The sequence below is a fragment of the Lepus europaeus genome, chromosome 1 (genome assembly GCF_033115175.1).
Source record: "Lepus europaeus isolate LE1 chromosome 1, mLepTim1.pri, whole genome shotgun sequence".
Classification (NCBI taxonomy): domain Eukaryota; kingdom Metazoa; phylum Chordata; class Mammalia; order Lagomorpha; family Leporidae; genus Lepus; species Lepus europaeus.
This window is the reverse complement of record NC_084827.1, coordinates 89,376,185-89,395,281: the sequence shown is the minus strand read 5'-3', so window position 1 is coordinate 89,395,281 and position 19,097 is coordinate 89,376,185.

Sequence of the window (19,097 nt, the reverse complement as noted above, 5' to 3'; positions counted from 1 at the left end):
GCCCAAGCACTTGGGCTATCCTCCACTGCACTCCCTGGCCACAGCAGAGAGCTGGCCTGGAAGAGGGGCAACCGGGACAGGACCAGTGCCCCGACCGGGACTAGAACCCGGTGTGCCGGCGCCGCAAGGCGGAGGATTAGCCTGTTGAGCCACGGCGCCGGCTTAAAATCTGTTTAATAGAAAACCTCAAAGGGATTTTTCGAACAAACAAAAAAAGTAGACAAAAATGAGGAAGCAGTTTGACTTGCTTCATGCCACAGAATTTCCTACACAAGAATCCTCACAGAATCATCTTTTTGGTTTTTTCCACTCTAACAAATTAAAAAAAAAATCAAAAAAGACCATAGTTCAGCAGAAAAATAGCCAAGGATTATAAACAGTAATCAACTGAAAAGATATTCAGTTTCACTCATATAAATTTTTAAATAGTCACAAAATCATTGAAAGTATGGTAGTGTATATAACTCCTATCAATTTGTTCATCTTTAAAAATAAATGATTGAGAGGTAGGTGGGTAAAAAGCAGGAAAGCAAAATCTGCTCTTGGTGGTTGGTGGCGGTGTCGATGGGTGCCATATGTTAAGTGGAGGAAGGAAGGTGATGTGTAAAATTTGTTAGCCCTGGTGTTTGGTTAAAGTCTCCGGGTAGCCTGTGCCTAGGGCTTCAGTACTATAGATTGTGTGTAATGACCTGGGAATTGATTTCAAGGTCAGCTGTGGCTCACGACACTGTCTTAGTGTTTGGTGGGGGGTGGGTGACATGGTGGTAGAGAATATGAGCCTGCCAATCACTTTATCTTAAGCGTGCTTGGGCATGACCCTAAACATTGTGTTGTTTATTCTGGGTTCCATGCCACCCTTCTTTAAATGAGAATGCTCTTCAGAATTTCACCTTCTCACAAAAGTTATCTAGATGGGTGGCTGTTGAAGCATCAAAGGGTGATGATAATGGGCAATGAAGTCCTAGTTCTCTTCTATCCTTCTGACCCTTCCTTACAAATATACCCCATGGGCAAGACCACTTTAACTGCTCAGTTTGGTTTTCAGTTTTGCTATTTAATTAAGCAGTGTAACATAACTTGACAATGGAAGAAGCTGGAGTTGGAATTGGGAGATCTGCTTAGAGAAAAGAGTAGAGAGAGGTCAGATGAGGCTGGCCCAGGATGGTAAAAGTAAACTTCAGTGTTGACAGAGTCTCAGATTTGTGTTTTCAGAAAACATTTACCACCTCCTTTTTTTTTTTTCTTATTTTATGAGGCAAAATTACATTCCTTAAAAAAATTTTATTGAAACACAATTAAGAGAGCTCTAAAAAGAAACACCTTTAGCTGGTTTGTTAAACACTATGTGTGAAGTCATTAAGTTTATCCTTTGCTCTAAAGCTCTGCACTTACTCAGAATTTATTCTTGTGATAACATGTCCTAATAGTTTTAGGGTTTGAATTAAAACAAATAACCTGTATAAATAATTTCTAAAATATATGAGTTTCCTCAGATCCCTTTCTCTTCAATGCAGTGAAAAGTTTCTCAATTCTAATGTTAAAAATATTATGAAAAGTAAGTAGTATTTAATTCAAATATGTTGAGAAATAAATACTGAGGAAAAGAACCAGTCCCCCCCCCCCCCCTTTTTTTTTCTCTAGAGGAAATTCAGTGGCCCAAACCCAAGCACATTTTTTATTTTGGAAATTTCTGATGTCCATCTGGGTCTTGTGTTCCCACCTCTGTTCCCACAGCATCCTGTAGCTTCCAATGGATACCTTTGCCTCCACTCTTACTACGAATACCAAAAGAAAATAGCATGACAAGGAGGGCAAAAGTGGAAGCTGAAATCCAAATGTTGAAGAACAATCCCAGCTCCACCACTTAGCATCTCTGTGACTCCCTTAGATTCAGTTTCTTCATCTGTCAAGTGAGGGCATCACTATCTAGAGATGGGAGTACCATCACTCTTCTATAGATAGGAGTACCTATCTCCTAGGGCTGGCATCAGGATTTGATGGGATAATCCATATAAAGTCCTTGGAGCACTGCCTGTTGTGTATTGGCTACTCATTAAAAGTTAGCTGGCTGTAATAATGAATTGTTTGGCTCCTCCTCTACACTGTGAAATCCCATAGGACCCAATGCATATGTCAACATTCATGTCTGTTCCTCTAGTTCCTGGCATGTATTCGATACTCAATAGATGTTGAATGAGTAAATGCTTTACTCTTGGTGACACTGTGAAAACCAGTTTGCAAAACAAATTAAGCAAAATACAAAGTAAGTCTCAAAGTCAATATGGAGCATCCACACCAAGAACACAACCGATCCATCTTCTTTCCAACAATATTACCTTGAGGATGGCAGGGGCAACAATGGAGGATAAAGGACATTTCCTTTACCTCTATTCTCCACTTCTTTGAGGACTTGCTAAGATACAGTGTTTTAGCATTTATGAACAGATTTGCAGTTTATCAGGATGACAGACAGCTGTAGTAGGATTGTGAAATTTATTGGTAGGAAGGCTCTGGTTGCTTTATTTCATAGATGTGACAATGTCCATAGTAGCTGTTTTTTATCTACAGGCGTGCAACTTGTGGGTGGTTCTGCAGCTGTTCAGTACTCAGGATGCCTGATTTTCTGACAAATGCCTGCAACAGCCAGAGCTGTGCTAGGCCAAGGCTAGGAGCCAGGAACTCCATCTTAGTCTCCCACATGGGGGGCATCTTACGCGGCCTTCCCAGGTGCATTAACAAGAATGCTGGATTGAAAGCTGAGCAGTTAAGACTTAAACCAACACTAATCTGAGATGCTGGTGTTGCAAGGTTGCAGGTTAACCTGTTCTTGCTTAATAATCTTAATTAGCGAAGAAAGGGAGGTGGGGCTACACCAGAGCCTCCAAGAAAAAACACTGACTCCAGGCCTCAATGAGAAATCTATGGTTCTCAGTGTCATGACACTGGGCTGTTGTGGGTTACCAGAAAACTTCAGCTTTGGCTAGAAGTTAGTGCTGCTGATTAGCTGGGAGACTTGGCTGTGACATCATGGTCATGAAAACCTGGATTTTAATTCTAGTTCATTGCTTACTAGCTCTGAATACCTGGGAGATACCTCAAGCTCTCTAAGCCTTTGTTTTTTTTTTTTTCTATTTTACAATGTAGATAATAACATCTACTTTGTAAGATTTTATGGAAAAAAAAAAAACTAAAGGATTTAATCAATACATTTGCTGTGTGGTCTTTTGGAAACCCCACTGGTCTGTCTCTCAATTTTCATAACTGTACTAATTCTCTCTATACATAATTACACATAAGCATATATTGGTTCAGTAATCTGTAATGTTCAAGACAGTTCTGAGAATGAGAAAATGAATGTGAGATTTCAATCAATGCTCTTTTGAAATACCTACAGTAGCCTGGGTGCTCTGGTCTTTTCCTACCATTCCTACATTTCTCTGTCACTTCTCCCTATGTTTTCTCATTTTTCTTCCTGTATCCAAGGATCTTGGATCTTAAATTTTCCAGTTGTGATTGAAAGCTTTTTATTGGTGTACCAATTCAATCTTGACCTTCTTGTCACTGCCTGGTGCTTCTTGTCATAAACGATTCTTCCAGAAAACTCATGATTCTCTTTGTGTTCATTTTATTTGGAGATCAGTAAGGAAAGCAATCTAATCAAAACAATTCAGAGTAAGATTTAGATAATGAATAAATTAATTCAGAGACAATCTAGGAGATTGTCCTGAATGCTAGGAGAAATATATTTATTTGAAAAAAAATCCACACGACTTGTTAAATCAAAGAACTCAGCAATAGGTATGTGGAAGATCAAGATAAATGAAAAATATTTTGGGGCAGTGTACCTTTCCTCCTCTGGTGGCATGTTTCTGTCAACACACACCAAAGAAGGAAATGAGTTAGCATTCCTATTTCTGGAAACAAGTATGGTCCTTTCAAGGTGAACCTGGATTTGCATACTTGTGTTTGGATCTCTCCTAGGCCTAAATGGCACCATTGGTGTGCCTGCTACAGAGACACTTTTTAAGACCCCATTTTTTTGAGACAGCCTCCAGGCCCCAACACATAGACTTTTTTTTCCCTTGAGAGCACAATAGAACCCTCTATTTTTGTCTTGGCTAGAAATGAAAGGGAATGCTTCCAAATGTTTCAAATCTTCAGATGTCTTGAGTTTGGATGGAATAATTTGAAAGATGAAGGCTGGCAGGGCATGATTGAAGTCTATAAAGTCACACGAAGGGTCTGAGAAGTGTGAATACAGACTGGCTCACCAAATCTCTGAAAGTTAAAAGCCATTGTCAATGCTTTAAAGTTAAAGGGCTAAGTCTTTACACTTAGCTGCAGCTTAACAATAATCCATTAGTGATATAAAGGAAATGCAGCAGAATTCTAAGAGGATGATTAACAAATTCATGGACGTTTACCTCAATAACAGGTGGACATGTGATTTAAATTCCACATTGAATATGCAACTCTAAGACTTGGATTAGAATACTGCCAAGTGTCTCTGACATTCTATGACTCCGATTATACTTAATGGAAGTTATGGGATCCTGAATGACATATCCCTTCAATTCAGAAGTTGAAATTCTACAAGAAAAAAAAAACCTTAATGTCAAATTTGGAGACTGCCTATTGAATCCAAAGAGCTTAACTTTAAGGTTCTCATTTTGCCTCATGAGAATACCCTTTAAACTAATTTATGACTTCTTTATTGCCCATATTGTCATGTGAGAAAGCAGAACAAGAGAATGTTGTCTCCTATTCCAAGGTGTTCTTGATTTTATCAAATCCTTGACATTTATCAGATGCTCCTAAGAAATCAAGTTATTCTTAGCAACAAAGAAGTATCTATATATATTTAAGTTCCAATACTTATTTCTTGACCTACAACATTTATTTTATTAATTTAAAAAACATAGCACTCAATTCAAAATGGATTGTGTGCTTGTTATAGCAAATGTATATTGATTTGATTAAAAATGCATTAATTTCTTTAAATTTCAACAACATAGCAATGGATTCATTTTCAGAAATGAAGGGCTGGAAATGTGCAGCCATGTAACTTGATAATCTCAGATAAGTGGTATTTAATATTTCTCAACAGGAAACTTTCTTCTATACTTTTAAAGGAAAAATCTCCAATATTAAGTGCTGTATGTAGTGCATAGGAAGCATTTGGAAGAAAAGAAAGCTCTCTAATTTAACTCAAGGTCACATGTACACTGTCAGAGCAAAGAGGGAGTTGCAAAATTATCCAAGGGACTTGAAACAGTCTAGACAGTCAATCAGATCATTTAAAAAGATATGTTAAGGATGCTCATAAGAGCAAGAGAGTTATCTACTAATATGAAGATACAGTTTGGGAACAAATCAAATTTAGTGGTATGAGTCTTGAGGTCTTTGCTTGAAATACACTTTATTAGAAACATATATAGTCAAAATATTCCCATAGGCAGGAAGCTATTTAATACATTATATTTTACTCATTTATTATTCATATACAAACATAGAAATATTTTAAAAAGAAACTAATGTGTATAAATGTTTGTTTTTTCATGTCAAATGAATGAAATTGAGCAAAACCTATAAAAGTCAGTGCATTATGTAAAATAAACAAACTCCAGGAAAAGCACTTGTCTAGGAAGAAGAAACGAGGATTTTCTCATCAGAACTCCCATTGATGATGTTTAGGTAAGTCCTTTATTCTGTGTCATTTTTTTAACTTGTAAAATGAAGAAATTGCAGTTTGAAAGACATTAGAGTAGATAAACTCTAAATATGTCATCTGTATACTCTTATATAAACAATGTAAATATATAACAGTTATTCATGTAACTGGTAGAATAATTAGCAAATTAATAAATTAAGCTTTTTCCCCACTCTTTTTCCAAGGATAATTTCTCACTACTCATTTTCAACTAGTGGGAACTCATTCACTGGTGCCTGAACTGAATTGACTGTAACTAATGGTATATAAAAATGGGTTTAGGAGCTGGCACTGTGGTGCAGTAGGTTCATTCTCTGCCAGTGGTGCCGGCATCCATATGGGCACTGGCTCTAGTCCTGGCTGCTCCTCTTCCAACCCAGATCTCTGCTATGGCCTAGGAAATTAGTAGAAGACATCCCAAGTGGTTGGGCCCCTGCACCCTTGTGGGAGACCTGGAAGAAGCTCCTGGCTTCAGATATGGCACAACTCTGGCCATTGTGGCCATATGGGGAATGAACCAGTGGATGGAAGACCTCTCTCTCTTTTTCTCTGCTTCTGCCTCTCTGTAACTCTGCCTTTCAAAATAAAAATAAAATAAAAATAAAATAAAAAATGGTTTGAATTCTATCAAGTATGCTCAAATTTCATAAATCTTGCACTTCGCACTAAGACTCAGCCTCAGAAAGTATTTTCACTATTTTCATGGCTAGGATAAAGGTGGTAGATTTCACTAACAAATAGTTATGTTTGAGAACAGAAATATGAACAAAATCACAGCTTGTATGTGAACCAGTTCTCCTTTCCAGTGCAGACTGAAGGCCAAATGTGTAAATATACATTACCAGTGCTAAGGCTCTCTCTCAGATAAGCTGACACACTAATTCTGCCAGTGGAATGTCACGCACTTGCCTCTCTCTCCATTCTCAATGCTGTCATCATGTTCATCACTATTATCATCCTGGATTAGTCCCAGATGATTTCTTTGCCTCTAGAGCTGCACTGTTCAATATGGCAGTCCTAGCCATTGTGGCTACTGAGCTCTGAAAATGAGACGTACTTCAAGTACAAAATGTGCATTGGATTTCAGAAAGAAAGTATGAAGGAAAACTATGTATATAAAATAGCTCATTACTAATTATTTGTATTGATTATGTGTAGGAATGATAATGTTTTGGATATATTTGGATAAAATGTGTTATTAAAATGAATTTCATCAGTTTAATTTTCTTTAAAATGTGACTTCCAAAAAATGCAAAAATTCACATCAGTAGGCCCACATTTGTGGCTCCCATATTTCTGTTGGACGGTGCTGCTCCAGAGTATTTGCACAAAACTAATTTACCCACATGCTTGTTCTCAGGAACTTTCTGTGGTGCACTGTGCACATCTATACAATCTATATGTTCATTTTAAGACCTCTCTAAAATGCGTCCTTCTTAAATGTTTTAGGAACAAACCACCCCTTCCTTTCTTGAATGCATTGCTTGTTGCCCCCTTCTCTGCCATTTTTTCTCCCAGCCCGATCTGTGCCAAGGCACAAAGCAGTTTCAGTCACAGGATGTTTGTTGATTTTAGTGCTCTGAGCAAGGGCTGTGCTAGGTTCTCTTGGAACATACAGTTAGGTAAACAGTACCTGACAGCACGGGATTGCAAGTGCATTCCTCAGTCTGCTGGAGCACAGGCAGACAGGCTCCTATCTTAGGTTCAAGCGTTTTGAAAAGATTGGTCAAAGGAATCGATGGGCAAGTCAAAGCCTGAGGAATGAGTAGTTCACTGAGCAAATGTGAGGTGAGATGAGCAGGAAAGAGCCTTCCAACTAGAGAGAAATGGGCCTGTGTTAGGAAGTGAGAGAGCACTCAGGTCACCCAGGTCACACAGGGAGACTAAGAGAGTGATATGGGAGCAATCTGAGCAGGAAAAGAGATGGGAAGTTCAAGGTATAGGTCAGAACCAGCCAGATCATGAAGACCATGTAAGCAGCTTGGTCATATATTTTCTCTCTTAGCTACTTGCACAGACTAATTCTATTCTATTAATACTCATAAACCTATTTCTTACAACCTCCTGTTTCCTTGCCCTTTTCTATGTGACATTGTTGTTCCCCTCATTAAATAGACAGTCTATTCTCCATGATTGAATCTGGATTTGGGTATGTGACGTGCCTTGTGTAATAAGAGGTCTGAAACTCCTGTTGAAAAAATGCTTGTGTATTTTGCCTGTGGTTTGCACACTGCTACTGTTGTGAGGGGAACATGCTCAGGTTAGTCTGCTGACCCCAGAAGGAGAAGGAAAGATGTGTGAGGGAACCAGGTCACCCTGGTCAACTTAGCCAAGACCATACTGCACCAGCCTACAGCCAGTCAAACACAACTGTATCGGAGAACTCAGCCGTTATCAGAGCCACTCAGCAACCCCAGGGATAAGATCGCTAAGTGCTTATTTTGCAGGTGGCATTTATTATGAGTGTTAATGTACGCATATGAAACTAATGTATTACCCAAATAGACTGTATACTCCTTGAGGGCAGGGCCATGTCTTTTCTTTTTTAGATTTACTTATTTATTTGAAAGGCAGAATCACAGAGAGACAGAGGGAGAGAGCGAGAGCGAGAGAGAGAGAGAAAGAGAGAGAGAGAGAGAGAGAAAGAGCGCTTCCATCCATTAGTTCACTTTCCAAATGGCTGCAACAGTTGGAGCTGCACTGATCTGAAGCCAGGAGCCAGTAGCCTCTTCCAGGTCACCCACATGGGTACAGGGGCCCAAACACTTGGGTCATCTTCCTCTTTTTTCCAGGTGCATTAGCAGGGAGCTGAACTGGAAGTGGAGTAGTTGGACATGAACCAGCACCCATATGGAACACTGGCACTGCAGGCAATGGCTTTACTTGCTACACCACAGCACCAGCCCCGGGCCATGTCTTTTCTATCAGTGCTCAATATATAATTGATAATTGATAAATATAGGACTTAGATGGTCAAAGGTTTTAATACCTCTTTTGGAGTCATGAAAAATGGGAACTTTCCTGAGCTAATGTTGGTGACCTTTCTAAAACTTTCCAGCCAGAAAGAAAAAAGCACCCATTCCTTTCTCTTTGCTCTTTTGAAAGGGTTCTGTAGGCAGTCCCTGAAAGAGACTGGGTGAGGCAGCTGAATGGAATGTCTAGTGACTTTCTGACCAGAGAGAAGTCACCTACCTCCCCTCCACCCTTTGGGGCTGGTGGGCTTCAGAATACCTTACGAGGTGGGGCATGTGCTCTACAGAGAAGCTGACGTGGGAGAAATGCCCAGGATGACTTCTGGAATCTAAATCCTATTTGACAGCTTTTCTAGAATGCCTGTCCTTCCCAGTAAAGCTTGGCTCTGACAGATGCTAAGTAGACTGCCAGAGAAAGTCGCTGAGCTCCATGGACTTTGGTCAGGTGGGTCAGAGTTGATGGCTTTGTGTCATAGTCATTTTCCATCACCACAGGAGTGAGGAAGGACTGCCCAAAAGATTCAGCCTCACTCTTTTTCATGCAGCTATACTCATGAAGCCACGGGAAGTCTAAGAACTGTTCAGATCTCTTAGAAAACTTTGGGCAATTATCAGTGGTTACTGAATATCTAAAGCCCTTTCTTAAGACAATAACCCAGGGTGATTCAGAGTCCCTGAGAAAGGCATACACAGCACATATGACTTCACTTTCCAGAAAGCAGTGCCATGTCTCAAGAATGAAATCACATACTAAAGCTCACCTGAGGGAATCTCTTCTTAAGCTGAGTGTCTTTCTTGGTGAATCAGAGGTGTGATGTGGCTTTAGAGTCACTTTGCCTCAATTTGAGTCGGACTCTGTTCCTTATCTACTGCATGATCTTGAGTGAGAAAAATTAGTCTCTGAGCTCAGTTTCCACTTTTACAAGATGTAGATGTTAATAGTACCAACCTTGCTGAGTTGTGGTAAGGATTAAATGGAATAAAGCATGAAAGGTTCTTGATAAAGTGCTAGACACACAGTGAGTTGTCAGAAAATGGTGGCTATTATTATGAGTAATTTTTCTCAGTCTCTGTGGATTCTTGAGAGTTAGGTAGTTGGCAGTGATAATTCAGTTTATCCTTTAAGGGAATGGCTGGCTGAATACTGTATTGATAAGAGATGAATCTTTAGGGGAAATTAAGTTTTAGTTTAATAGTTCATTGCTTGTTCCACTATCAGGCTTGCATTGGCTAAAGATCATGCTGTAGCAAAGCCCAATTTTCCTGAGGGTCTTCTATGTTCACCTACCCCTACCCTATCAAGAATGGGCCTTGGTCACTTCAAAAGAAATTTACTGGACTTGTCACATTCACTGCTTGCAGAAACCATTCCAAGTGGCTGGAGACTGGACATGATGGTAACCCTGAGTGATGCAGAAGCTGGGTGTTTCAACAGGCCAGTGGCCACAGAACTACTGTCATGGTTTTTATAATTGTAAGCTTTGTGTCTACATTATGTGTGTATCTGTGTATAAAAGGTGTACCTGGCTTTTACTTCTTTTGTTGCTCAATCTTTCTATTAATATTTACTGAATGTCTACTATGGTAGGTACATGCTATAAGTATAGGTAAAGCAAATTGCTTCCATTGCTAAGCTATTTGCAAGCAGATTAATTTCCTGGTCTTCTCCTGCAAATGGTAGTTTCCAGGTTCCCTTGCCAAGTTGCTTCATGCTAGATTCAGCCAATGGCAGACATTAGAAGGGAATAATAGAGCAAGTAGAGGAGAAGCAATAGTCTTTCTCATTGTATCCCTGGCTTCCCACTTTAGAAAATGACTATATCTTTTCCATGTTTCACCTCATGTCAGGAGATTTTGCCATGAGGACAATTTTCACCTGGCAATTCCAATCTACGAATGATCATGTAATAACCCTTTCTTTTTTTGTACTTCCAGATTTAGGGGTGGTAAAAGTGCCTTGCTGTTGCCTAACTCTGTTTCTCTTTTTCATTTTTCACTTTCAATGTCTCCAACAACTTTGCAACTAGTGTTCTAAGATAAATTCCTTCTGTTAGACTACCTGGTGTGGTCTCTGTTTACCTGACTAGACTTTGTGTGATACAATTTCAATCCTTTAAGTTTTTGTATGTGCATGTGTGAGAATGGATATATTCATACAGCCCCGTAAATGTGTAATGGCACACTGTGATCTGCTAAGGAGTACTACTACTCACTTGCCATCCCCTGGGTCATCTTGTTACTTCTGAAGAATATCAGATCCCACCATAGTTACAACTGATGTAGAATCTGCATTTTAACTCTAGCTCAGAAGAGAATGTCTACAACAGGATCTACATTTAATCTGGTCACGGTGGTGCAGGGCTGCCAGCTCATATCTACTGGGATTTCACAGAACTAGTGGGGGCTGTGAGTTACAACTCCACTTAAACAAGGAAAGCTTGCAATGCCTGTTTCTCAATCCTGCCTGGGCAAACACTGCAGGCTAGATGCTATGCCTGGTGCAAGACAGAGATTGGGTGACATTTAGGATCATTCAGGTAGAAGAGCCAGGAAACTACTTTATCTGCTAGCTATTTTGTAGTAGCTGAAGGTTAAACCCTAGAAGATAGGGTCTTTGCAATGCATTGAAGCATGTTGTGGGAAAACAAACATCTTTCTCAAAGTGACCATATCTTGTATCAACCAATGCAGGGCATTTGATCACCACATACTTTCTGCAGGAGAAAATGTCAGCTAAGACTCACATGTATTGTTGTGTAAACCACAATAGAAGAAACTGTCAGAGAGGCAGAATTGTGCGTTTGCAACTAAGACAAGGAAAATCTAAAATGCAGGTTTATTTTTTAAAGATTTTATTTGAGAGGTAGAGTTACAGACAGAGAGAGGGATTAACAGAGGCAGAGGTCTTCCATCTACTGGTTCACTCCTCAAAATGGCTGCAACAGCCAGAGGTAGGCTGATCTGAAGCCAGGAGCCAGGAGCTTCTTCTGGGTCTCCCATGCAGGTGCAGGGGCCCAAGCGCTTGGGCCATCTTCTACTGCTTTCCCAGGCCATTAGCAGAGAGTTGGATAGGAAGAGGAGCAGTTGAGACATGATCTGGTGCCCATATGGGATGCCAGCTTATTCTATTATGCTACAGCACCAGCCCTTAAGTGCAGGTTTTAAATGATAATATCTTGAAACTTTTCATTGGTTATCTTGTCCCCCAGACCTGATCAGTGATTTGGAAGGTGCTGTTCCATTCTGTGTGGCTATTTCCCAGAAGTAAGTAAAGGAAAGACCATATTGGGGCCAGTGCTGTGGTGTAGTGGGTAAAGCCGCTGTCTGCAGTGCCGGCATCCCATGTGGGCGCTGATTCAAGTCTCAGCTGCTCCTCTTCCAATCCAGCTCTCTGCTATGGCCTGGAAGGCAGAAGAAAATGGCCCAAGTCCTTGGGCCCTGCACCCGAGTGGGAGACCCAGAAGAAGCTCCTGGCTCCTGGCTTCATATTGGCACAGCTCTGGCCATTGTGGCCATCTCAGGAGTGAATCAGTGGATGGAAGACCTCTCTCTCTTTCTCTTTCTCTCTCTCTCTCTGCCTCTTTGTAATTCTGCCTTTCAAATAAATAAATAAATAAATAAATAAACCTTTAAACAAAACAAAAAAAGCCCATGCCAAGTTACTTCAGGCATCATATGGAATATTTTTGGTCTTTGTTGCCAGTCCTGTCTATCACAGAGCTCTAAGATCTATGGAATTTCCCAATTAATAGGAGTGGCTCTACATCTTTGCCCCGTTTCTTGCCCTACCCATCTCTTCATCTGACTGTTCATCTGCACCCTTTACAATATCCTATATAATAAACTGGTACATATATTTCCTGAGGTGTTTTTTTTTTTTTTTTTTTTTTTTTTTTTTTTTTTTTTGGTCCTGAGCAGATTAATTGTATCAAAAGATGAAGTAGGGGCAGGTGTTGTGGTGTAGTAGGTTAAGCTGCCCCTTGAGATGTCTGTATTCCATCTCGGAATGACTGGTATGGAATCTTGCCTCTGCTTTGGATCCAGGTTCCTGCTAATATGAGCACATTGGTAAGCATCAGATGGTGCTCAGGTACTTGGGTTCTGCCTCCCACAAGGGGGACCCAGATGGAGTTCCCAACTCACAACTTTGGCCTTGACAAGCCCTAGCTGTTGAGGGTAAATGGAGCATGCACAAATGAATGGAAGATCTGTCTACCTCTGTGTCACTCTACCTTTCAAAGAAAAATAATAAATAAATTTAAAAATTAAGATAAAGTCTATGCAACTGAATTTCATAAAGAAAAAAGGAGAGTAGTGGGAACACTGATTTATAGCCCATGAGTCACAAGTGGAGGTGGCAACTTACTTGCAACTGGTGTCTGAACTGGGAGACAGTCTGGGGATCTGAGCCCTCAACCTGAGGAATCCAGAACTCTCCAGGTAAATAGAATTGAGTTCAAGTTTAGGACCCCCAGCTGATGTTTGCTGAACAAGTTGGTACTAAGGGGTGACGGTCCCCATATATCTGATTACAGCAGTATTCTGGATTGAGTGTGAATAGAGAGTAAAAAAAAGTTTGTTTTTTTTTTTCCCCTTGATATCTCCTGCTCCCTATGCCATTATATGAGCTGTGCTAACTTGGACTAGTACCTTAGTGCTCTTGATGTTAACCTTTTTCATGTGCCAAATGGGTCTGAAAACACCTTAACTCACCGTTTCGTGACGTGGTTAAAATGGTAAAAGAATGTGCTCTACAAAATAAAAGGAACTAACGTGTTGAAAAGCTGTACTTAAAACAAACTGGCCAAGCGGTAGGGGTAAAATGAAAGATGTCAAATGTATGATTAAAGGGCTGGTGCTGTGGCATAGTGGGTAAAGCCGCCGCCTGTAGTGCTGGCATCCCATATGGGTGCCGGTTTGAGTCCCGGCTGCTCCAATTTCTATCCAGCTCTCTGCTACGGCCTGGGAAAGCAGTAGAGATTGGTCCAAGTCCTTGGGCCCTGGCACCCACGTGGGAGAACCTGAGGAAGCTCCTGGCTCCTGGCTCCTGGCTTTGGATCAGCGCAGCTCTGGCTGTTGCGGCCAATTGGGGAGTGAGTCAGTGGATGGAAGACCTCTCTCTCTCTCTCTCTCTCTCTGCCTCAGCCTCTCTCTCTGTGTAACTCTGACTTTCAAATAAATAAGTAAATCTTTTTAAAAAAGGCATTATTAAATGAGATACTCTGCAGCTTCTGTGATTGAGGGAAAAAAAAAAACCTCTAAAGACTTCATGGTATCCCCTTGAAAATAACTTATTATTATTTTTAAAATGACAGTCTGAGCAATTTTCAACCACTCCCTGCCTGTTTTTTTTTTTTTTTTTTTTTTGACAGACAGAGTGGACAGTGAGAGAGAGACAGAGAGAAAGGTCTTCCTTTTGCCGTTGGTTCACCCTCCAATGGCCGCCGCGGTAGGCGCGCTGCGGCCGGCACACCGCGCTGATCCGATGGCAGGAGCCAGGTGCTTCTCCTGGTCTCCCGTGGGGTGCAGGGCCCAAGGACTTGGGCCATCCTCCACTGCACTCCCTGGCCACAGCAGAGAGCTGGCCTGGAAGAGGGGCAACCGGGACAGGATCGGTGCCCCGACCGGGACTAGAACCCGGTGTGCTGGCGCCGCAAGGCGGAGGATTAGCCTAGTGAGCCGCGGCGCCGGCCACTCCCTGCCTGTTTTTAATTCATGTCTGCTTCTTTCTTTCTTGTGGTCATACATATTTAGTTCAGCAAATATTTACAGCATTGGTATTCTATGAGGCACCACTCTCGGTGTCTGGGATACTCAGTGAATGAAATCTTCTGTCCACATGGAGTTTATAGTTTAGTGAGACCAACTTGCCATACTAGTTACCCTTATGGTTACAACTTAGCCAATGAAATATCCATCAACCCTGCCTAGGGACCTGGAATCTAACTGGTTCCAGGTGAAATGAGTGTAAAAATCCGCATCCAGGTGCTTGCTGGTCATAACTACTGTTTTTCCACCTCTGGTCTGATGGTGAGTAGAAGTATTCTCAATGTACTTTATTTCTGAGGGCCTTCTTCACACTACCCTCCCCAGAAAGTGAGTTTTCTCTCGTAACTACATCAAATCCCTTGCTGGCCTCCTGGGAAGAGGAGACCTTCTGCTTGAGTGCAGTTCTTGTTTTCACTCATTACTCATTCCTTCACCTAATATTCATTGATGACACCACTCTATGCACCATACTAGGAACTCAAGATGCAGACAGAGAATGGTGCTATCTTCATGAAGCATCCTCTTTAGCTGAGGAGTCAATGGACACAATTAAATCATTCTCAAATAATTTGAATGAATGACACCACAAACCAATGGGTTAAGGTGAGGAAACATATGTTATCAGAATATGTAATATGGTTAAACAAATAGCTTGATTAGTTCACCTCCTTGAAAAAGTGACATTCAAACTTGGTTCTGGAACACAGAGTGGTATTAACCAGGTAAGGGAAGGAAGTAGAATATTCTATGCAGAGGAGCAGCTTGCGCAAAATCTCTGAGGCAGAAAAAGAACTTGGCTTATTTGGGGAATTGAAGGTTGTATGACTGGATCGCGGTGAGTGAGTAAAATCGGAAAATATAATTAGTTGGAGAAAAAATAGCTTTGTAGGCTATGCAAAGAATTTTAGTGTTTGTGCTGAAAGTAACAGAAAACTATTGAGTTTTCTATGGAGGTGTGATATGATCTCATCTATGTTTCCAAGTAAACATCTTGGCTGCCACGCAGACAATGGATTGGATGTGTGGGGAGGATGGAGATGGGGAGACCAATTGGGAAACTAATGCTGCTAGCCAATCAAGACTGGAAGCTAGCTTGGATAAGATCGTTGGCCTAGGACATGGAGAGGAGCAGGAAGATTCAGTGGATATTAGAGTGAAAGTTGGTAGGGTGTGGTGACTGAGTGGATACTAGTGCTAAGTAAAAGAGAAGGTTAGGATACTAGTGCTAAGGAAAAGAGAAGGTTAAGAATAGCTCCCAGGATTCTGTTTTGAAGATCTGTGTGAATGATAGTATTGATCACTGAGATAAGACCTATCGGAGAAGGGCTATGTTTTCAGGGCAAAATAACTTTAGTTGTGCACATGCTGAATTTGTTCTTTTTTTTTTCTTTTTAAATTTATTAATTTAACTGAGAGACATATTTACAGAGAAAGAGACAGAGAGGTCTTCCATGCACTAGTTCATTCCCCAAATGGCCACAACAGCCAGAGCTGAGCTGAGCTGATGCCAGGAGCCAACCACCTGATAACTAGTTATGTTAGTATTGAAATACTGTGCTTTGAACATACGTATTGCTAATTATCTCTCAACATTCATTCACCTTTCATCCTTAGCAACAGAGCCTGGGCTACATTTCCTATCCTCTTTCAAGGGATATGTGGCCCCATGACTATAGTGTTTGTGAATATAGATATGGAAGAATAGTGCTATGTGGGGCAGAGTTATTAATATATGGGAAGAAGCTTATGTCCTTCTTCATGTGGCTTGGAATACACATGTAATGGCTGGAAAACCAGCTGCCATCTAGGACTATGAAAGTTATGTGTGACTGACTAAAAAGACAAAAGGAGAATGGTCCTGGATGACTTTGGGAGCCCCAACATTAGCCTTAGGTTCATTTTCTTTTCTCTTCATTCCATTTTTCAAGAACTAGAACTTTTCGAAGTACCCTTGTATGCCTTCTTTTACCTGTAAGAGAAGGGGGAATATATGAGTATATAAGTCTTAGCTGGATCTCTCTTATTAGCAGTTGAATTCAATTATTTTATCCCATGTATAACAATTTCCTGGACACTTTTCTATAATGCAACTTATGATAGCATGAAATTCATGTAAAGAGAATAGGATCTCATCCAAAGAAGTTTATTACAAGAGTGGTAGAAGAATCTCATTTAATACTGTTTATCTTTTGTCCAAGTTCTGATCAAGAGCAAAGTAAAGGCAGGCATCAGAAAGTCTAGCAAATGGGACCGAACAGTGAACAGAGACTCAAATAGAAGACAAGGAAATGGATTAATCAGTGATGAAATAAGCCACCCAAAGTTTATTGGCTACTGCATACTGAATTTTAGGATGCCCAAATTCATATGTATCTGAATCCCCCATGTGATGGTATCTGGATATAGGGTCTTTGGGAAATAATTTGGTTTGAATGAGGTCATGAGTTGGAGACCTATGATGGCATTAGTGCCCTAAAAGGAGAGATGGAGAAACTAGAGTGATCTCTCAGCCCTGCAGGATTCAGTGAGAAGGCAGCTATCAAGCAGCACACCAGGAACGGACCCTCCCCAGACTCTGGATCTGCTGGCACCTTGATTTTGGACTTGCCAATTTCCAGAACGATGCAAAATAAATGTTTGTTATTTAAGGCACCATGTCTATGGCTTTTTAACAGCCTAAGCTGATTAGAACAATGTCTTAAAACATAACTATGTACTTAAATGATGCTTTTTCAGGTGGATAATTTGGGCTGCGTTTAGCTGGGCTGCTCCGATAGTTTTGGTCAGGTTTGCCTGCTCTTAGCTGAAGCTCGTTCATGTATTTGCTGTTGGTTGCTAGATCGACTGAGGCTGACTGCTTTTTGATGGGGTGCTTCAGCTTTTAAGTAGCCTGTAATTTTCCAGGACTTGTTCACATGGCTATGGTGCAAGGAGGTCCCAAAACAGTCAGTGGAAATGTGTAAGACTTTCTGAAGTTTGTGCTTGGAGCCGATACAAAATTGTGTCTGCTCCCATATCAGCTTAAGCAAGTCATTAAGCCAGTACAGATTTAAAATTTATTTCTTGATAAATTTCAAGAGCACTTGGGGTGAATTTTCATCCATTTTTGCAATGTCCCATACAGATACCTACATAGCTAACTGAAAGGAGACCTGAGGAGTAACATATATGAATGAAACATAAGGCTTTGGAGTGTGACTGTGCAATTAGACTTGGATTAAAATCCTGACTGTGTTGTTGACTAGCTGAGTTCCTTATTTATAACAAACACCTCATAGGCTTGTGAGGATTACAGATATGTAAAACTCTTAGCACAGTGCCAGCATGTGGCTAACCAATAATAAAAGGCAGTTGTTAGAGTAATTATTATAGTATACTGCTGTGGCATAGGGCCTGGATTACAGATAGGATTTACTAGAACTAGTTTGGACAAGAGATAGGTTGGCTCAGGTTTACAGACAGAAGAAAAGAGTTACCACAGGATTTTGTGGTGGACTAAAGCAGCACAGGACTAGAAACAGATGGACTAGAGACTCTCAGAGCTACAGACCTTCGAGTTATCCAATCTTCTAACAATAGTAATTAGCACTTATGGAGCACTTATAATATGAAAAGTACTAGCCTAAATGCTTTACAAGTATTAGCTCATTTAGTCCACATTATACCCCTATCTAGGCATTGTTGTTATTATTATCATATATGAGGAGAAACTGAGGTACAAAGAGATGTTAGCATCTTGCCCAGAGTCACAGAGCCCTTGGGTAGTGGGGCCAGGATGCCACCCAAATCTCTCCCTCCCAACTCAATATTCCCAGCTCCCTCACTGTACAGTGGGAAGAAGCAAAGCACAAAACCAATGTCAGGTAAGTGAAACTCAGAAGTTTTCAGAAAGGGAAGGAAGATTCAAACAGGCACTTGTGGTATCCAAAGAATCACTGCTGAAGAACTGCTTGGGGGAGGGGGAGAATGGGTAAAGGATTGTATTGGTAATTTGGACCTTCTCTGTAGCTCAGTGCTCCAATTTGCACTATTTTTGGCATTAAGATTTCTATTTCTCAAAATGAGGAAGGTGAGAATTACTTTCCCTTCACAAGTAAGCTACTCAAAAGAGTTCTTTCAACTTGCTATCCTGCTTCCTCTTCTCCTACTCTTTTAGCTTAAGGCAACCTGATCCCCAACACCTATCTCGGTCAAGGTCTTTGATGGATAAGAACATTAGTGCTTCTGCAGTCTTCAACTCCTAATCTTGTGCATGGGAATCTGAAACAGGAAATCTGCATTGTCATCTGCTGAGCACACACTGTGGTATGTTGTACACCATACAATCCATTTTCACTGCAGCAAGTCTTTGCATTAAGTAGTACTGATTTTATTATGCAAGTATGAAAACTGGGGCTCAGAAAGCAAATTAGCATACAGCCAGTAGAGAAGGAGCCAGGATTCAAATAGAGGTCTTTGAAGATCCAAGTTGCTTTGACATCAGAGTCTGTTTACCTAAGACCTCAATGCTGCCTTCATAATTCACAGGTTGTATACCTGGCACCAGTAGTTTTGCACACAATAGCATATTTCAGTTGTTTATTTATTATTTATTTACTATTGTTGCCTTTAGGACATAGCAGAACCCAGGTGACTGATTAAGGAGA